The following is a 19,950-nucleotide window of genomic DNA, read 5'->3' as shown; positions in this document are numbered from 1 at the left end:
TCAGTTTCCCCCAGGATGTTCTTTGTAGCAGAATGTCCAGATCAGAAACATTCCTGCACTTGTCAAGTCCCTTTAGCCTCCTTTGGTCTAGAACAGTTCCTTGGTATTTCTTTGACTTGTATGACCCCCACGCTGTTGGAGGAAGTCCCGTAATTTGGAGTTTTCTGATGTTGTTCATGATTATATTCAGGTCCTACACCGTCAGCGGGGATTCCACAGTGCTATTCTATGATGCTCTCTTCTCGTTACTTCTACCAGGTGGGGCTTCATTTCAGTTTGTCTTATTCCTGGTGATGTTCACTTTGATCACTTGATTTGGGTGCTATCTGCCAGACTTCTTCACTGCAACATTATTATTTTGTCCTCTGGAATTGATGAACATTTTGTGGGAAGTACTTTGATAGTGTGTAACTATCTTGTTCAATTTATTTATTTAGTTACGTGAGTATGGAGTCATGGTTTCTTATTTTATTCAGTAGATTATAATCTGTTACCAACATTATATAATTTGGTGCTCAAATTATCCCAGATTTGCCTAGTGGGAGCCCTTTCAGGGAGACACCTGTGTCCTTTGGATACATCCCCATCATTCTTTGAGCATTTCCTTGCTTTCTGGAACCACAAGATGTCTTGGGCTCATCTTGTACTTCATCTGCCCCAATTTTGGAATTAGTCACCTCTCCAGGGAGCACTGGTTCTCCAAATAGGGAATGGTTTTTAGAAGCCAAGATCTGGGTGCTAGGTGTGCTTGCTGCTGTTGGGATGTTGCTGCTTCCAGGTGCTCACAGTGGTTAGAGCTAGGGAATATGTGTATATTTATACACCTGTTTACATGTTCCTATCAATATATACACGTTCGTATCTATCTATCTGTCTATCATCTATCTATCTATCTATCTATCTATCTATCTATCATCTCTGTTATTTATACACGTGTTTGCATGTTCCTATTAATATATACATGTTCGTATCTATCTCTCTCTCTATCCACCCATCCATCATCTATCTATCCATCTGGAAAACCATGAGTCTTACCTAGACTTTTAGTTCCAGCCTCCACCACTACCATTTGGTTCTCTCTCTTCCGTGTTTGTAACTCACCTTTCTGACAGTGCGGAACCCACTGTCTTTAATAATTATCTCCCATTATCTTTAATAAATTCACATATCTAATCAATCCCCCACAGGTAGCCATGCTCTCACATCTGACAACACTCTCTCAAGATTCCCCCCACCCCCAACCCTGCCTCCGGCTCTGACACCCCTCCATGGGTCACTGCAACCACCTTCCTCCCCAGGGTTGCTGTCTTCCCCTGCTCACCAGGCTGCCCCCTGTGGGCTGCCCTCCTCACACCATACAGGCTCCAACCCCGCTCTCTGGGTGGCCTCCTCTGAGGTTCTGGAGCCTCCAGTTCCTGAACCTTCTAAAAACTCTGCAGTGTAAGCCTGGTTGGCTCTTGGCTTTCCCCACTACCGTGTTGGTATTCCATTGCCTGGGGTTCTGTCTTCCCGTATTTTGTTGCCATTGTTTCTTCTCTTGTTCTCCCAATCTTTATACTTTTTAAAAAGTCACTCTCTCTGGGTTTTTGTGGTGAGGACTGAGGAGGCAGCCAAAGTGGATATGGGTATCTAATCTGCCATCTTGACTCACTCCTCTTGTCTATCTCACATGACAGATGGACTTTTTGGTTATCGTCTATGTCATCCCAGCTCCCCAGCTGGACTGTGAGACTCTAGCTGGACATCTGGGACAAACTCAGCACATCTTTGACAGACAGATATGTCTTCTCTGCAAAGGACATGGCCAAGAGTGGGTCTGTGACACGTTGCCATCCATCATTCCTTCAACACTGCACAAATTAAAGTGGCCCCACCAGGAATTTGACCCTGAGGGCCTACTGACCTCATCCTGTGCCCTGGACATACTTCGATCAGCTCCAGTCTGCTCCTGGGCCCTGCGCAGCCCCTTGCAGGGGCCAGATGGTACCAGAGAATGGGCTGGGCTTTGCAGCAGTCATGAATGTATTAGCACAGTCCAGCTGCTCCCTTGCGTGCCCTTGGGTAGGCTTCCAACCGCTATGTCCCCAATTGTAAGATGGGGATGCTTATGCTCTTCTGTTTTCAGGTGTTTCTCCGCACCTGTGTGGTTGGGGCCATGTGACTAGTTCTGACTGATGACTTATGAGAGAAAGTGACATGTGTATTTTTGAGTTTGATCAGGTACACTGATGCAGGACCCCCCCCCCCCCCCCCGCCAGAGCCTTCTTGGTCAGCAGTGTTTCACGTGGTGCCTGTTCTTTCATCCTGAGTCTTACCCCAGCCATCATGCAAGGTCATAAACGAGAGACAAACACAGGGTAGGCTATGGAAATGTGAGGGTTCTTTGTTACCGCAGCATAACCTAGCTTTCCTGACTGATGCACCCCACAGAGCTGTGAGGATTCAGTGGTAACATATGTGAGTGTGTGCACTAGGCTTTCAGCAGGTACTCCACAAATGTGATCTCTTTAGGGGTTCAAGGAGACCGGAGAGAGGGGGTGTGACTCAGGCAGCCCATTCCATATCAGACACAAGAGTGAAAGATCAGCAAGGGGACTGACCTGGCCACTCTTAGGGGCAAATGAACCCACATTTTTTCAGCTCCCAACTCAGTGCTGGGCTCATTGATGTGCATCGAGCCCCTACTGTGTGACAGGCTGGTGTTCATGATATAGGGAGCCACCGTCTGTTTGGGGTCGCAGACACAAGGGACCATCTCGTGTAATGCGGCAAGTGACAGGAGCACGGAGCAGTGGGGTGCTGGGTCCCCCTGGAGACTTCGTTGAGAGCAGCAGGCCTCCTTTCTGAGAAGTCACATACAAGCATCTGTGCACACACCCACACATTTCTGCATACACTTTCAGGGGGTTCAGGCCCAGGTTAAAATGCCTGAGCCGGGGATGCCCAGAGGCCTGGGTAGCTGACAGGCACCTGGCCACATGTGGCCCTGGGGAATGTGGGAGGAGCCACCAAGGCTGGGTTTCTGTTCCCAGGAGCATATAGTCTAGGCATGGGGAAGAAAACCACCAGCCAGGTAAAAAGCAGTGGCCTCTGGGAACGGGGTCCTGGCTTGGGTTTGGGGGGGATTCAGAGATGATAGCCAAGCCGGGGGGTGGGCAGGGGTATGCACAGGCACAAATCACCTTGAACTTCACAGTCACTCCCTCCTGTCAGTCTGAGAAGCCCCCTGAGCCTCCACATACTCACTATGAGGCTGGGTGGGAGGGCACAGCAGCTGCCACCAACCCCGTCCCACAGGGGGAGAAACTGAGGCTCAGAGAGGGGAGCGATTTCCTCAGTTCAGCTCAATTGCACAAACCTTTCCTGGTGGCTCCTGTGCGTGGCAGGTGCTGGGTGTGGTCTGTCCACCACTGGAGACCAGTCGTGTAAGTGATAAATCAACAACAGGGACAGTTGTGGAGCTGAGGGTGATGGTGTTCTTGCGGGGGAGGGGAATGTTGACACGTTTTGGCCCCATATTCACCAGTTTAGTCCCTCTGGGAGGAAGGGAGTCTATCACAGAGTAGACAGATGGGCAAAGGGAAGTGTTTCTTTCTCTTTTTTTAATGTTTTATTTATCTTTGAGACAGAGACAGATCATGAGCAGGAGAGGGGGAGAGAGAGAGAGAGAGGGAGACACAGAATGCGAAGCAGGCTCCAGGCTCTGAGCTGTCAGCACAGAGCCTGACGTGGGGCTCGAACTCACAAACTGTGAGATCATGACCTGAGTTGAAGTCAGATGCTTAACCAGCTGAGCCCCCCAGGCGCCCCTGGAGGGAAGTGTTTCTGGCAGGAGGACCAGCGGGCCAAGTGTGGGCAACAGAGGGCATGTGAGGGCACAGGGTGCGCTGTGGGGGCTGTGGGGCGGTGGAGGCTGGGCAGGGTCCCCACAGCAGGAGGGCAGTGGCCGGAGAGGCCTGGGTGTGTGACATTCTCCTTTCAGGAACCGTGTGTCTCTCAGCACCTGGCCTGGAGCTCTCTGGCAGGGCGTCCCCACCACCCCCTCACCCGAAGGCCCGGACCAGGTGCCCTCATTTGATCCCATTCTGCATTTCTGTGGGCTGATAAGGCCTTTACCCACCTGCGACGGCATCCTGGCATTGTTGTGAGCAGGAATTAGGCCCAGGCTCCGCCCCTAACTTGCCACGTGACTCTGGGCCTCTGTTTGCTCCTCTCTGAAATGGGGATAACTCAGACACTTGCCTGACTGCCCCACGGGAGCCTTGTGAGGCTCAAATATGGAAGTGGGGATTTAAAGGCCTTTCCCAACCTGCAAAGTCCTAAAGAATGGAAGTTCATTTCAGGGATAATTTCCACCCTTCCCAGAGAGTTAGGCAGGACAGAGAATATTATCCCCATCTTACAGATGAGGACTCTGATGCACAAAGATGTTAAGTGGCTTGTCCGAGGCCCCACAAGGAGTGAGCGACAGAGGCAGGATCACAATGCTGGGACTCCGGTCTAGTCTCCGCTTTGCCAATCGCTTCCGCACAAAATCCCCACGGAAAGAATATCTCTGTGAATTCTACGCAGCTGGAAATACTTCTCCAGCCCTCGGGGTCCACCGTCCTGGCAGCAAATGAGCAGGTCAGGGGATGTCACCCAGAGGTATAACCAGGAGGCTGTGCCTCTACTCATCCTGAAACACTGGAGTTTGGGGACAGAGGTGGAGCCGGAATCTGACAAGATGTGGCCGATGTGGTTAACGTGGCTGCACATTCTAGCAGACTCAGGCCCTACTGATCATGAAAGGGGCCTTGCCCTCAATTCCATGTGCCCAGGAGCTGGTGACTCATGGCGCCCTTGGTCTGTGGTTGTGAAGTATGCCATCCGTCCATATGTGCCTCAAACACAGCCCCTGTGCAGCCACCTGTGACTAAGCCCGCCTCGGTCAACAAGCAAGGCAACATGCTGGGGACAGTTGGTGGGTGAAAGCTGTCGAGGATATTGGGGGGCTGTGTGTTTTTTCTGGCACCAGGCTCAGGGTGACTAAGGGAGGCACACGTAACCATAAAAACAACCCCCCCTCCTTGCACCGTCTTAATAGTCTCCAAAACATTTTCCCACACTGATCTCATTGGGCCCTGCAGCTGTATGTGGTAAGCTAGGGTGGGCAGAGCTATCCATTCTGGGGTGCCAGTGCAGGGACCGCCAAGGGCTGCGCTAGGCCACTCCTCGCCAGTCCCTTGCCTGTGGCAGACATCACTAATCGATCACATCGCTCTCCCTTTCCAGTCCAGAATCTTTCTCCACACAGCCCTTTGGGCAGCAGTTGATTGAGGACTGGCATCCCTGGGGCAGGGGACGGAGGTCGGTTACCTAAGCAGCTGGCTGACGTGGGCCAAGGCTTGTCAGTTTCCCATCTGAGACAGGAAGATGGACCAGAAGTCCTGTGTCTCTGTGGAAAGCTCTGTTGACAAGTCCTGTCTCATGCTTCTCTGCTGCCTTCCACCCCACCGTAGCTCTGTCTTGTGACCACTGAGGGACCCCGTGATGGTCTCCTCTCCGCCTCCAGTGAGTTGCGGGAGCTCATCAGCACGCCCTTCCTGGAGTTCTCTGCTCAAATGCTCCCAAAGGCTCTTTACAGCCTACCCAAGAGAGCCCGGCTGCAGAGTGCCCAGGACCTTCAGCTCATCACCCAGTGCAACTCCCAGACTCCCCTTTACTCAGCCGAAGGGAACGTTTGACCCTGTGTGTGGCCTCCCCTGAGGGAGCAGCTGAGAAAGATTTTGGCACCCTCCCCTCTCGCCGCCCCCGATCCTGGCTGATTAGGTTCATGCTAAATTCTAGGGAGTGGAGCCAGGTGGCTGGGCTTCCCCACGGCTGCCCTCACACTGAAAGGCCTTGAGCTGTTCCACCTGGAACAGAGTAGGGACTGCTGGGATGGCTGGAGGAGGGACGGCTTGTGTTAGAGGGACTGCATGGGCCCATGGGGAAAGAGACTGTGAGTTCAAAGCCTGGCTGGGTCTCTGACTAGCTGGTGACAGCAGGTGAGTGGCTTAGTCTCTCTGGGCCTCAGTTTCCTTGCTTTAAAACGGAGCTAGTAATCACAAAAAGACCAAAACTGTAGGATTCCACTTACCTGAGTGCCTAGGGTGGTCGGACCCAGGGGGACAGAAAGTAGGCGGGGAGGATTGTTTTGGCGGTTTGCTTTGCGAGATGAAAGGGTTCTGGGCACACAACCATGTGACTATACCAACACTGCTGAGCGGTGCACCTAAAAAAATGGCTAGGACGGTGACTTATACTTCATGCGTATTCTACCACAAGGAATTATTTTTTAATCTAAAAAATGGAGCGAGAAAGAGCATTTATATCGTGGGGCGGTTGTAGGACTTAAATGAGATGACCCCCCCCCCCATCACTCTGCATGTGTGCGGTGCGGAAAGGTCACGTGATGAATCCCGTCCCTTCAGGCTCTTTTCCTAAGAAGGGAGGTCGCTGCCTGGAAGGGCTACCACGGGGGGGTGGTGAGTTTCTCAGCAGAAGAGGTGTGCAAGTGGAGGCCAGGTGGCTGAGCGCTGCTGTGGGGGTGGCCTTGGATTCTCTTCCAGCCCTGGATTTCAGGGGGGGGGGGTGGTTCTGAGCTGCACCCATCTAGTCCTGCCCCACCTCCATCCGCTTGTGCCTCTGTCCTGCCCCTGCACCCACCGCCCATCCATACCAGGCCCCCAGCACCTGCCTCCCTGACAACAGCCTGTCCTGCAGGGGTGGAGCCAGCAAAGGCACAAGGGGCCACAGTGGGCTGTTTCCATCTCGACTCAGGCCCCCGCGAGCCTCAAGAGGGGCAGTTGTTGGGGAGAGCGGGGTCAAGGGCAAAGCGTGGGGGGTCAGAGAGAGGCGGACTCAAGCCTGCCCTCCCTTCTCTGCGTGCGGGCTGGATAACAACACCCCTTTCGTGGGGTCCTCGTGGTAGTAAATGACAGAATGCAGGAAAGTGCTTGGAACCCAGTGAACTCTCGACAAACTGTAATTTATATAAATTGTTAGTTTTTGAGTGTTTAGTGGTGTGTGTATAATTTGTTTCTGAGAGAGAAGGATGGGGGCAGGGGGGAGGAGGCGTTCCAGGCCCAACCACAGGAGCTGGATCCTTCCTGGGGTGAGGGACCTTCCACACACCAACCAAGACCCCTGTCAGAACAGGTCAAGAGGCCCAAATACCCCTGGGGAGTCCCCCAAAGACCCCATCCCCTCATCTAGTCCTCCCTCAGTGGACAGAGGCTTGGAGGGGGGGCAGGGACACCCCAGGAGCTAAATCTTCAGCCCAGGGCTCTGTCCTCGGCCCAAGGAGAGCCCCCTCTGAGCCCACTGTCCACACAGGGTTTGGGGGCTCTGGCCCAATGTGGCTTGAAAGCTGTCCATTTCCTCTGTCCCAGGGGAGTTCACTCAACCATTGGAAGTCTCAGTAAAAAAGAAACCCCTGACAGGTGTCAGAAAGCAATTTAGAAGTGACAGCTCCCAGGAACAGTGTTGGAAAACCCATCACAGGACAGCCTGGGTCTCACCTGGCAGGCGAGAGTGGGGAGCACCCGTAGTAATCAGGTCTCTAACTTCCTATGAACCTTCTATGGAAGGAAGCCAGGAGGTCAGGGCCCAGCATGGTCAGGGTTCAAGTGGGACAGAACCTGGACCAGTCCCACTCGTTTCCCGTATTTGCATGATGGCAGCCAGCGATGAATGTATAGTCACAACAAAATCATTATTTTTATTTTTCTTTATTTAAGAAATTGTTAACGTTTATTTATTTTTGAGAGAGAAAGAGAGAGACAGCGTGAGCAGGGGAGGGGCAGAGAGAGAGAGGGAGACACAGAATTTGGAGCAGGCTCCAGCCTCCCAGCTGTCAGCACAGAGCCGGACATGGCACTCGAACTCACAAACCATGAGATCATGACCTGAGCCGAAGTCAGGTGCTCAACCAACTGAGCTATCCAGGTGTCCCCAAATAATAATTCTTAAAAAGAGCTAATATTTCTTGTGCTTGCTCTGGGTTATAACACTGCCCCGGGTGCTTCGACATAGATTGATTCTCTTTTCTCGATCTTCATCACAGCAGTGAAGTAGACACTTTTACTCTCCCCATTTTCCAAGGGAGGAAATGGAGCTCAGAGCAGGGAAACCAAGGCACGAAGATGGCAAGTGAAGGGTTGGGATGGCGGACCCCACCTCTTACCCCCTCTAAAAATCCGCTGGACATGGGATATGAGCCCCTGGCTCAGACACTTCTTGTGGGGGTCAAACCAGCGCGTGCAAAGTCACTCAGGAAACTGTAAATGGAGTTATTACTAAAATAACAAACTCCTTTAGATTTCCTCAGAACCAAACATAACCATCCCTCTTTTTCTTCAAGAGCGATCACTAGGGCCCAGGGGAGGCCAAGGAAGGGTTCAATGACCACTGTCTCAGAGTGGAAGACACAGGCCACGTTGGAACCAGACTGGACTCCCTGAAACCAGTCAGCATTGCTTTGATCTGGGTAGAACTCGTTTGATCCAGTTAGATTTAGTCGGAATCTGTTTGACGAGTCCTGAAGGAGTGTGATCCAATCAGATCATGTTAGAACCAGGTTTTATCCTGACCTGGTTAGAATCAGAATGAGCCAGAACTAGCTTGGACTGGTTAGAAGTGGTCTGAGCCTGTTGTGACTGGTGTGAAACAGCCGAAACCTATCCGGAATGGCGATAAACCCCGGCTCTGGTTTCACAGGAGCAGCTCCGAGAACATCTCGGAGATCGGGGAGCAGTGGCATACAATGAGGAAGTGTGGAGTAGGCCGCTGGGGGTAGCGAGAGCCAGGCCTGGCCCTGCCTGGGGAGGGCCTTGCATGCCACGCTGGAGCCTATGATGTCATAGCCGTACTCACACCACATATAACCCTCCGGAGTGTTGTGTAGGCCACATGGCTGTAAATCAATTAGCCTCTTGCCCAATGATTAATGGGAGGGAAGTTTTCATCACTTGTTCGGGGTAAATGATTGCATATGGAAGCACATCTTTGATTGTATGAGTTCTTGCTGGAGCATGAAGTTTCTTGGAGAGGGTTCCCTGTGCAATGTGGAGCCCCTGCGGCCCTCCCGTGCCCCCACCCCCCTGCAACGTACATCCCGCTCCCTGCATCCCCCTTGCTGTCTCCTCTTTCCCCCTCCCTCCCCAGCTTTGTCTCTCCAGGAGTCTCCGTGGTATCTTCCCAGGCCAAAGGGCTCACCCAGGGCCCAGGAGGAGGTGGTGTTGGCCAAACCCAGGGCCAGTTGTGCCTTGTGGACAAGTGTGACGGCACAGGACAGAGAACGACTTGCCACTGTTTGGGGCCAGAGGTGATCTACACAGTCCAGGCCCATCTACAGACAGGGAGCTGGGAGGAGAGAGGGGCTGGGGTGCCCTGGGGGGTTCCCACAGAAGCAGGTCGACGAAGCCACAGGTGACTCCAGATATGAGTCCAAAGTAGAAACCCAGCTGGTCAGAAATTCTCTGCAGTGGCACCGGGGTGGCTCAGTCGGTTGAGCGTCCGACTTCAGCTCAAGTCATGATCTCACAGTTTGTGAGCTCGAGCCCCGCGTCAGGCTCTGTGCCGACAGCCTGGAGCCTGCTTTGAGTTCTGTGTCTCCCTTTCTCTCTGACCCTCCCCTACTTTCTCTCTCTCTCTCAAACATAAATAAACATTAAAAAAATTAAACAAAAAAGTTCTTGGGAAGATCCTTCAGAATGCACATAGGCCAGACCCTCCTCTTCCCAGAGGCCTTGAGCGGAAGGGGCTGGCTCTGGGCCACACAGCCAGGACAAAAAGAGCCTCCGGCCCCCAGACCAGAGCACTACCTCCCTCAGGGAGTGGGGCCTGTCTTTAGGGCTTTTGCATCCATCCTGCCCACAGCTGGAGCACCAGCCTGAGCCCTCTCGAAGCCCCCCTGAGGGTCTGGGGGCTCTGATCAGCCATGGTATTTAAGAGCATGGGGTCCTGCGGGCCGTGGAGCCAGACAGACTTGCATCTGAGTCTGTGACCCTGCCTTACTAGCTGAGCAACCTTGGCTAAGAGTCTTCACCTCTCTGAGCCTCAGTTTACTCGTCCACAAAATGGGGATAGTACTTGAAGTCAGCTCGTAGGATTGTTGGGAGTTTAAATGAACTGATGTGCAAAGTTCACGCTACGGGGTCTAGCTGTTCACTTACTGGTGAATCAACAATACTGTTAACATTTATAGTAGTGATTATTGTTATCACTGAGCCCTTGCTTTTTGTCATAGAGGCACTAGAAGATGACTGAGGACACTGGTAGAGGACCTGTTCAGCACCGTCTTACTTGATGTGTGGCTTCAGTTTGCCCAGATATAAAGTGGGGTAAGTACCTCTGCTCTGCCTGCACCCCAAGGTGGTTGTAAGAATCCAGAATGTGAAAGTGCTGTGCAAATTGCCAATTCTGGGGAACACGGAGATGACTGCCCACTTCTCTGTCCGGGATGCTGCCGGAAGTGTGGTCAGTGGTCACATGGCCTCCAGCTCTCAGCCCCTGTAGCCGGGCTCAGCTGCAGATAGCCACCTCGCCCGAGGTCGTGCCCTCCCCAGGGCAGCCTGCAGCCAGGGGATGAGACAGCAGGGGGCACAAAGACCCAGCCATTTGGGTCCACAAGGGACGCTGTTGGGCGCTGGTTGAGCCTGTACCATCAGACCTGCATCGAGGTCTGTCTCTGCCCCCTACCTCCTCCCCCCCTCTTTCCTCTCACGCGTGTTGACCCCTCGTAACACCTTGCACCCCAAACTTCACCCCCAACTGCTTTCGGGGAACCCCGCCTGCAAAAACTATGTAAGAAGGTTGTCTTGCTAACACCACTATCCTCATTACACAGAGAAGGCAGCCCCTGCGGCCCAAACCACCCACCCCTGAAAAATAGGCCCTTTAACACCGGCTCAGATTCCCAGAAATCTGGAAATACAGTTCAGCTGGGAGGGAGGCTGTCCAAGTTGAGTTTTGTTAGAGTTGCAGGTGAAGCTACAATGTGGGATAGAAGGTGTGTGGAGCTACATACCTAATACGCACCTCTTTCCAGAAGGCCCTACTCAGGGAGCCTGGGCAGTGAGTGTGCCCCACGGCGATGGCCAATCCTCGGTCCCTGGGCAAACCCCCACCTCTGCTGCTGCCAGTAGAGTCTTCACAGCTCGCGGCGAAGTGGGGAAAGTTGGACAGAGCGCTGGATCTTAGGGGAGAGATTATGCTGGTCATAATTGTCTGCGGTTAGTATGACTACACAATGCTGAGAATAGAGGGTAGCTTGTTATCTCTTTCAATCGCTTCACTTGGCCAAAGTGGCTCCACCCGGAAATCTAGGTCTGAGGGCCACTGACGGGTCCCAAATCACTTGAGCGGGCTTCCTGTCCTGCTGGCCGAGAGGTCTGACCGCAGGCAAGGCTCAGCAGCCTGCTGACCTTGGCCTAGCAGACAAGGTGGGCACGTTGGCCGTGGTTGTGTCCAGGACGGCCAATGGCTTGCCGATCATCCTTCTTGGGGCCTCAGCCCCCTCCGAAAATTGAGCTGCAGGTGGGGTGACCTCAGGTCCCTTCCTGCCTTTAAGGTGCCCACAGTGAGATCCTTAGAGGAGAATTCCAGAAGGAGGGGCCAGTAAGGACTGGCAGGCTGTGGGTGCCTGGCCCTCAGCCCCGTGCTTCAGGTCCCGCCAGAGAAGGAATGAGGGCCAGGTGGGTCAACTGCACCCCCGCGTGAGCGGTGAGCCCCCATCATCACTCCTGGACTAATTGCCACCCCACCCGCCCGCCAGGTGCCCGCCCGTGTGTCCCCAGCTCTGGGGCTGCTATTAACGACATGTTGCAGCAGCTTTACGAAGCGTGGCTCGGAACAATTTTACACCTCATTTGATTTATGTTCCCGGATTCGCTCCTCTCTCAGAGACTCCCTCCCTCTGGAGAGACAGCATGTGCCATCCACTCCGGTTCTCCTGCGTTCCCACAGAGTCAGTCTCTGCGTCAGGAAGGGCCAGCCTCAGACCCTAGGTCCTGAGCAAACAATCCCGTGACCTGGCTCTTCCTCCAGGGCTTTCTTCCAGATGTGTGTCCCTGAGCCGGGACACCTGTGACTGAGGCCTTCGGAGGTGGGCTTAGCCACGACAGAATCCCAGAGCGACGAAAGTCCTTGGGGATTGGTTACCAGCACACCCGCATCTTACAGATGGGGAAACGGAGAGGTGGAAAGAGTCCTCGGTGTCTTCCAGACCCTTCTGAAGGTCACATGGCCAGTCTGTGGCAGACGCCTGCCTCCCCTCTCAGCAGTAAAGAGGGCTGGTCCTCACAGGGAGTCACCAGGTCAGCTGTGAGCCAGCCTTTCCGCCAGTAGGACCTGCTGGACTGGACTCTTTGTCCAGACAGTGTCCTTGACGTAGGCTGAAGAAATGGACGCGCAACGGGGCCCTCATTGCAGAGGGAAGGCAAGGAGGATGGGAGAGGGAGAGTGATTCCCTGCAAAGCACACAGCCAGTAGGATGCAGGCTGGGCTAGAACGCTGGCTTCACGACCCTGGGATCTTATCCCCTTCTCCCTAAGAGGCAAGAACGTTCCTACAACCACGTCTTCTCATTCACTCACTTTTGAACGGATGCCTCTCAGGAACCAGGCTTGGTGTTAAGCTCAGAGGACGCGAGGATGGACCAGACAGAGAAGCACCCGGCTGTCCCAGCCCAGTGTAGTGAGGCCGCGAGGGAACGTGTGGGCCCCAGCAGCAGACCCCTCCCTCTGCTCAGCGAACTCCTGCCATGGGGAATGTTGCTTGCAGGGGAACCCACTGCCCACCACAGAGGCCGGTAACCCGTAATCCCAGCCGCCCTTGAGATATGTGAACAAGGTTTGACCCGTTAGATATACCCGTCCCAGGTTATACTCAAGCTGGTGACATGAAGAGAGAGGGGACAAGGATATTCTCTGTGGCCACAGGGCTGGGGCAGCTGCACTAAGATCGAGTGCCCAGAGGCAGAGGTAACACTGGTGACATGGGTGGTGCGGGCCACAGTGTCCCCGCAGCCAGTTCTGGCTCTTCGTGAGGGTGATAGTTCCCACTAGCATGATACCCCGACCCACCTGGAGGACAGGGGAGGCTCTCCGTATTCATCAGAGATAACTTCTGATTTCAGAAACTTTCAAATCTATACGAAAGCAGAATAGCACCAAGAACCCCCACGTGTCCATTGCCAAGCTACGAGATTCACAAACATTCACCATTCTTTTTTTTTTTTTTTTTAATTTTTTAAAATGTTTATTTTTGTGTGAGAGAGAGAGAGACAGAGTGTGAATGGGGGCAGGGCAGAGAGAGAGGGAGACGCAGAATCCGAAGCAGCCTCCAGGCTCCGAGCTGTCAGCACAGAGCCCAATGCGGGGCTCGAACTCACGAACTGTGAGCTCATGACCTGAGCTGATGTCAGACGCTTAACTGACCGAGCCACCCAGGCGCCTCTAACATCCTGCCATTCTTGTTCATCTTCCCTCCTGTAGAGTTTCCAAACACTTCTTTCCTCAAAACATTTTAATTAAGAGTTCACTTTTCAGCAGAGTTTTAGGTTTACAGAAAATTTAAGCAGGTAGTACCACGGATTCCCCTAAACTCCATCCCATACCCAATTTCTCCTACTATTAACATCTTACGTTAGTATGGTACATTTGTTACAAGTAACAAACCAATGCTGATATGTTGTTATTAAATCGAGTCCATACGTGATCAGACTGCCTTAGTTTTTCATCAGTGACCTTTGCCTGTTCAGGATCCCATGCAGGAGACCACATTATGCTTAGCTGTCAGGTTTTGGGAGCCCTTCTGGGTTGTGATAGTTTCACAGACTTTCCTTGATTCTGATAATCTTAAGAGTTTTGAGGAGTGGCTTATCAGGTATATTGTAGGTTTCCTGCTCTGGGGATTTGTCTACCGTTTTTCTCATGATTAGATTGGGGTTATGTGTTTGGGGAAGGAGGATCACAGAAGTAAAGGGCTATTTTCATCATGCCGTATTAAGGGCATTGTATTGTGATAATGTGATATAATAAGATATATGTATTTGATCTTGTCCCTGGGTCCTGAAACCAAGCTCCTAAACCCACCCCCCCCACCCCCCCCCCCACCCCCACTTTTCTGAGTGATAGGAGCACCTTCTGCTAAATACGGTCTTTCTTGCCAGAAAGACCGAGGCAAGATGGGAAGGTAGCAGCTCTCAGTCCCACCTTACCCCTATCCTCTGGGGCAAGGAGAGGGGCTGGAGATTGACTTAAATAATTGATAGTGCCTACCTGCTAAAGCTTCCATAAAAATCCCTAAACGATGGAGTTCAGAGAGCTTCTAGGTCAGTAAACACATCCATGTCCTGGGATGTCCATATGGCAGAGAGCGATGTACCTTTGCTTCAGGACTCTTCTGGACTTCATCCTCTGGACCTCTTCAACTGGCTGTTCCTCTGTACCCTTTATAATATCTTTTCTGATGCCACCAGTAGATGTGTTTTCCTAAGTGCTCTGAGTTGTTACAGCAAAGTATCAAATCTGAGGAGAAGAGAGTGGGAAACTTCAGTTTGCAGCCCAGTCACAGCGAAGTGTGGGTAACCTGGACACCCGCTCCTTGTGATTGGTGTCTGTGGTGGGGGAAGTTCTGTGGGGCTGAGCCCTTCACCTATGGCATCCGTGTCAACTCTGGGTCATCAGTATCAGAATTGAATTAAACCGAAGGACACTCAGTCGGTGTCTGTAGAAAATTGGCGAGTTGCTTGGTGTGGAAAATCCACATATTTGGTGTCAGAGGTGTTGTGAGTAGAGCAACAGTTTTTCCTCTTCAGACTCCCCATTGTTTTTGATGACCTTGACAGTTTTGAGAAGTACTGGCCAGCTATATTGAAGATGCAGCCCCCCACCCCGTTGGAATTTGTCTACTGTGTATCTCATGATTAGACGGGGGTTATGGGTTTGGGGAAAAACCCCAGAGGTGAAGTGCCACTCCCATTACACTGTATTAAGTGTATGTGCCATCAACATGATTTATTATTGATGTTGGCCTCGATTGCCTGCTGAAGTGGTGATCGTGAGGTTTCTCCACTGTTGGGTTACCCATATCCCCCCTTTCTGTACTGGACTCTTTGGAAGGAAGTCACTATGTGCAGCCCACAATTAGAGAATTAAGGACTTGTGATCCCACTCCTTTAAAGTGGACACCTAGGGGCGCCTGGGTGGCTTAGTCGGTTAAGCATCCGACTTCAGCTCAGGTCATGACCTCGCGGTCTGTAAGTTCAAGCCCTGCGTCGGGCTCTTGTGCTGACCGCTCAGAGCCTGGAGCCTGCTTTGGATTCTGTGTCTCCCCATCTCTCTGCCCCTCTCCGGCTTGCACTCTCTCTCTCTCTGAAAAATAAACATTAAAAAAAATAAAAAATAAAGTGGAGAACTTCCATAATTTGAAGCAACTTCCAGACATCCTATCTTTTTACTCCTAAACACGTCAGTATGTCTCTCTCACATATGGACTTAAAAACCACACATCCAGCTACATTACCACTATGCCACCCAACACCGCCAACAATGATGTCATTTAATATCCAGACCATGCTCAATTTTCCCTGATTGTCCGGAAAAAAAGCATTTCTATGGCTGGTTTATTCAAATCAGAATCCAAACAATATCCACCTGTTAGATTTGGCTAACATGCTCTTAAATGTCTTTGCACTTATAAAAGTTTTCCTTCCTTTTTTTGGTTGTGTGCCTCTTATTTCCTGAGGAATTAGGGTCAGTTCTTTTAGAGAATTTTCTACCTCTGGTCTTGGCTGATGGCTGTCTCATAGTTTTGTTTAATAACTCCTCTGGCCTCTGCATTTCTTGGAAACTGGTGGTTACATCAGAGGCTTAATCAGATTCAGGTTCGTTATTTTGGCATCGTATCAGGACATATGAATGTCCAGATGTCCCTCTTTTCATGGTGCTGAAATTGACCAAGGGTTGACATGTTGTCAACATTTCTGCTCATGAGCTTAGCAAGTGCTGCTCATTGATGCCTAGACTGATAGCCTCTTAATAAATCCCTTTCCTTCTTAAAAAGAGGAGTTGATTTCTGGTGCTTGTAACTAAAAACTCTGCTGAATAAACGGATGTCCATTCTAGTGTGGTTTTTCTTAAGTTTATTTATTTTGAGAGAGAGAGAGTGAGGAAGGGGCAAAGAGAAAAGGAGAGAGAGAATCCCAAGCAGGCTCTGTGCTGTCAGCCCAGAGCCCAGCACAGGGCTTGAATTCACGAACCATGAGATCATGACCTGAGCCGAAACCAAGAGTCAGACACTTAACCAACTGAGCCATCCAGGCGCCCCAATCTTATGTTTTTTTCAACTCAACCTAGCAAATGTCTGATTAAGTGCCCACTCATGACATGGGCATAGCATGGAAGGTCTCTGGAGCCAGAGCTGCCTGAGTTGAGATCCTACTTCTACCACTAACTAGTGTATGCTCTGGGCATCTTTCCTCAATTTCCTCACCTGAACAAATGGGGATGTTGCTAATGATAGCAATGCCTAGCTCGTAAGGTTATCATCAGAAATGAAGTAGTTAATATATGCAAAGCCCTTAGAATACTGCCTAGCACACAGCAAGCATTCAATAATTCTTAACTGATATTACAGTAATACTACGAGTTACTTTATTTTATTTCATTTCAGAGTTCTCTTCCTACCTTTCCCACCCATCTTCTTGGGTAATTTCACCCATCCCTGGGGGTTGGCTATCATTTCCCCTAATACTTCGATGCCAAGAACTACCTTGACTGAAAGATACACCACTGATAGAATATCTTTGTTTTGGTTGGTATGGAGGTAGGGTGGCGGGGGTGGGGGGAGGCAGTTGCCAGTTAAATGTAGACTTTGCCATAAGACCTACCCATTTCAGAATTGTTAAAGTCAGGGGTGGACTTTGCTATAAGACATACCCATTTCACAATTGTTAAAGTCAGGGGTGGGTGGAATTTGTGCTTAAAACTGAGAAAATCTGAAATATTCTGACAACTTCCTCAGCGATACCAACTAAAACAACCCGCTACCCTGAGGTTAGTGGAGTTTGGGTTGTGGCCTTGCCCTCTTCCAGTGCTAGATTTGTATCCATGCCTCCGTGCCCTAGGGAGAAAGACACGAGGAGGAACCTCGGCTCTGTGCTAAGTGCTCTGGGTATTGGGAATTGGACACGACCAGGACAGGGAGATAGATTTCTCCCTGCCACCTTTGGGGGAGCAGCCTGGATAGAAAAATAACTCACTCTTAGGTAAGGGGGTCAGTTGACATGGTCTGTGCCTACGGACCACCAGGACAAGACTGAGAAAGCAACCCGGTGCCTGGGTCCTTGAGTGGCTGTTCCCAGATACAAATCAGAGAGATTTGGGCACTTTCTAGAAAAGATTTCTACAGCATTATAATTGTGGTTAGAGAGTTCATTAGGAATCCCGCCTTGAGGGCATGACATGTGGAAAGAGAGATCCACGGGTGAGAGATGAGCGAACAGTGCTGAGACAACTGGTGGCAACTTTATAGCACCATGGCTTCACTTAGGGATGCCCCTGAAGGACAGTGGTGGAGAGAAGTCCTCCCAGGGCAAAAGCTTTGAGTACACTCCTTCATGGACATGGCTAATGGCTTAGTCAGAGACTTGGAAGAACACAATTGGAAATTGATAACAAGGAGGTCTGAGAAAGAGGTATTTGGGTGGACCTCTCCAAATGGTCTCAGAGGTGAAGGCAATTTGTGCCCTAGGTGAATCCTCATCAAAGAATAACATGGTCAACAAAATGGCCCATTCTGTGTATGTTAGTGGGATCATAAGCCAAGCAGCCATGACAGCATGGACGTTGGTTTTGCATGGGCCCAGCAGCATGGACTTCCACTCACCAAGACCGATCTGGCTACAGTCACTGGTGAATACCCAACCTACTTACCAACAGCAGAAACCAACACAGAGCTCCCAATATGACACCACTCTCCAGAAAGACTAGCTAAATATATTGGTCTCTTAATGAATAGGTTGGTTACATTAGATGCCTATTGTCATAGGTGGGTATTCTGGATCTGGGTTAGTCTTTGCTGTCCACAATGCTTCTGCCCACATCACCATCCATGGACTTACACAATATCTTATTTACTGTCATGGCATTTCACACAGCATTGCTTCTGACCAGGGAACTCATTTCACAGCTAATGGAGTGCATCAGTGGGTTGTGTTCATGGAAGTGTTCCCCATCATTCTAAAGCATCAACCTACTAGAACAAGGAGAATGGCCATTTGGAGATCTGGATTTGGAGCCAGACAAACCTGAGTATGGATTCTGCCACTGGCAAGCACAGTTACGTACATTGGGTAAGCTAGATCTGTTTCCAGACAAGGTGGAATGCACACTAAGAACATGGCAGCTATTACCATCACTTGTAACAAATAATTATAGGTGTGCCCAGAGACTTAGCCTCATGGATGTTCATCATAGTGTTGTTTATAGTAGTAAAAAATTGGATGCTACCTAATAGCCATTAATCGAGGATTGCCTTAAAAATTGTGGTGCATCAGCCGAATAAAATACGACGTACTTGTTACTGTTTTAGAGAAGTATTTAATAAAATGGAGGGATATTCATGATACACCGCTAGGTGAAGAAAGCAAGCTATTTATTAAAAAGCAAGTCATTTATTGTTTTTAAAAACCACTACATGGGAAATTGGGCGATTTTCACATTCTCCTTCCGCTTGTGCATATTTTCCAAATGTGTTTTAATGGCTACATATCACGTGTGTAGTATAAAAAAAGTAAGCTCTCCCCCACGCCCCCAATGATGTTTTTAATGCAGCGAGGCAGGGGGTGGGACTGGGTAGGCTCTATCTAGTCTGTGTGCTATCTATCTGTGTGCTCTATCCCAGGCAGGCTTCTGCACCTGGGAGGATACTGCCACGCCATTTCTGTGACCTCCAGGTCACAGCCGTTCCTTGGCATAACTCCACCTCTACCCCAGAAGCCCCCAGGATGCTGAGCCTGTAATGGCAGGGAGAGAATCCCATAACCCTACCCACTGGTAGAATGGGAGAATGTCACAGGGGCCTCCTCCACAACCGGTACCAGATACACCATTTTCACAGCATCCATCAGGAACGTGGCTGCCTGGGAGAAATGGACGAGGCTCCCACCCACCCCCACCCCCCCCCCCCCCAGGACTATAAGTACTGGCAAAGGTTCACAGAGACACTGGACTCAGTCTGGCGGATTGAAAATATTTTTCAGTGAAGCCCCAGTATTTGACTGGAGAAACAATAATATTCCTTCTCTGGATGTCAAACATCCGGGTAAATAGAAGCCTTTTTTCTCGCCTGCTCTCTTCCCTGAGTGTTACAAAGGATGCTCTGACATGGGTTTTTGGAAGGGACTCACCTCGCCGGGGGAGGGCCAACTGGAGCCACAGGGAGTGCTTATTTTTAAAAAGAGAGGGAAATATGTGGCCCATCACAGGTTTGCTCAAAGGGCCTGGTTTCCTCAGGAGAGAGGGTGTGGGCTGGTAGGACCTGCCTTCACTGGTCTTGGTGGTGGGTGGTGGGCGGGGCGGGGGGAGCCTGGCAGGGAGAATGTATCCCACCCAGAACTGGGGTTGTGGGTGCAGCCAGAGTCAGGGAGCCGTGTAGTGGCAAGAAGAGAGGGGGGTTGAGGGCAGACATTAATTGAAGAACTCCCATTATTTTCACTGAACTGGAACCCGAGGACTATCAGGCCACAGAAAGTCAATCTCACCCAAAGCTGGGCAAATCCAGTGGATTTGACTAACCCTGGAAATTAAGTGAAGGCATCTCTACCAAGTCTTCCCCCAAATGTAACTGGCATTTTGGGGATCCACTGGGGGAATTTATGGGAAAGAAGGCAGAGAAGGAAATAGTCCTAAACCTTTCTCA

The 19,950-nt window shown here is 50.9% G+C and overlaps 1 long non-coding RNA gene across 1 annotated transcript in view; it reads left to right on the top strand.

Annotated features, from left to right (window-relative positions):
• The window catches only part of LOC123582839, a 48,825-nt gene extending 35,527 nt beyond the window's left edge, over positions 1 to 13,298 (top strand). Inside the window, exon 3 of the long non-coding RNA XR_006704604.1 lies at positions 10,274 to 13,298. This is a non-coding gene — a long non-coding RNA (uncharacterized LOC123582839). The remainder of the gene's footprint in view (positions 1 to 10,273) is intronic.
• Positions 13,299 to 19,950: the final 6,652 nt, after the last annotated feature.

This window comes from Leopardus geoffroyi, chromosome B3 (genome assembly GCF_018350155.1).
Source record: "Leopardus geoffroyi isolate Oge1 chromosome B3, O.geoffroyi_Oge1_pat1.0, whole genome shotgun sequence".
Taxonomy (NCBI): domain Eukaryota; kingdom Metazoa; phylum Chordata; class Mammalia; order Carnivora; family Felidae; genus Leopardus; species Leopardus geoffroyi.
This window is presented reverse-complemented; position numbering and strand designations above follow the sequence as displayed.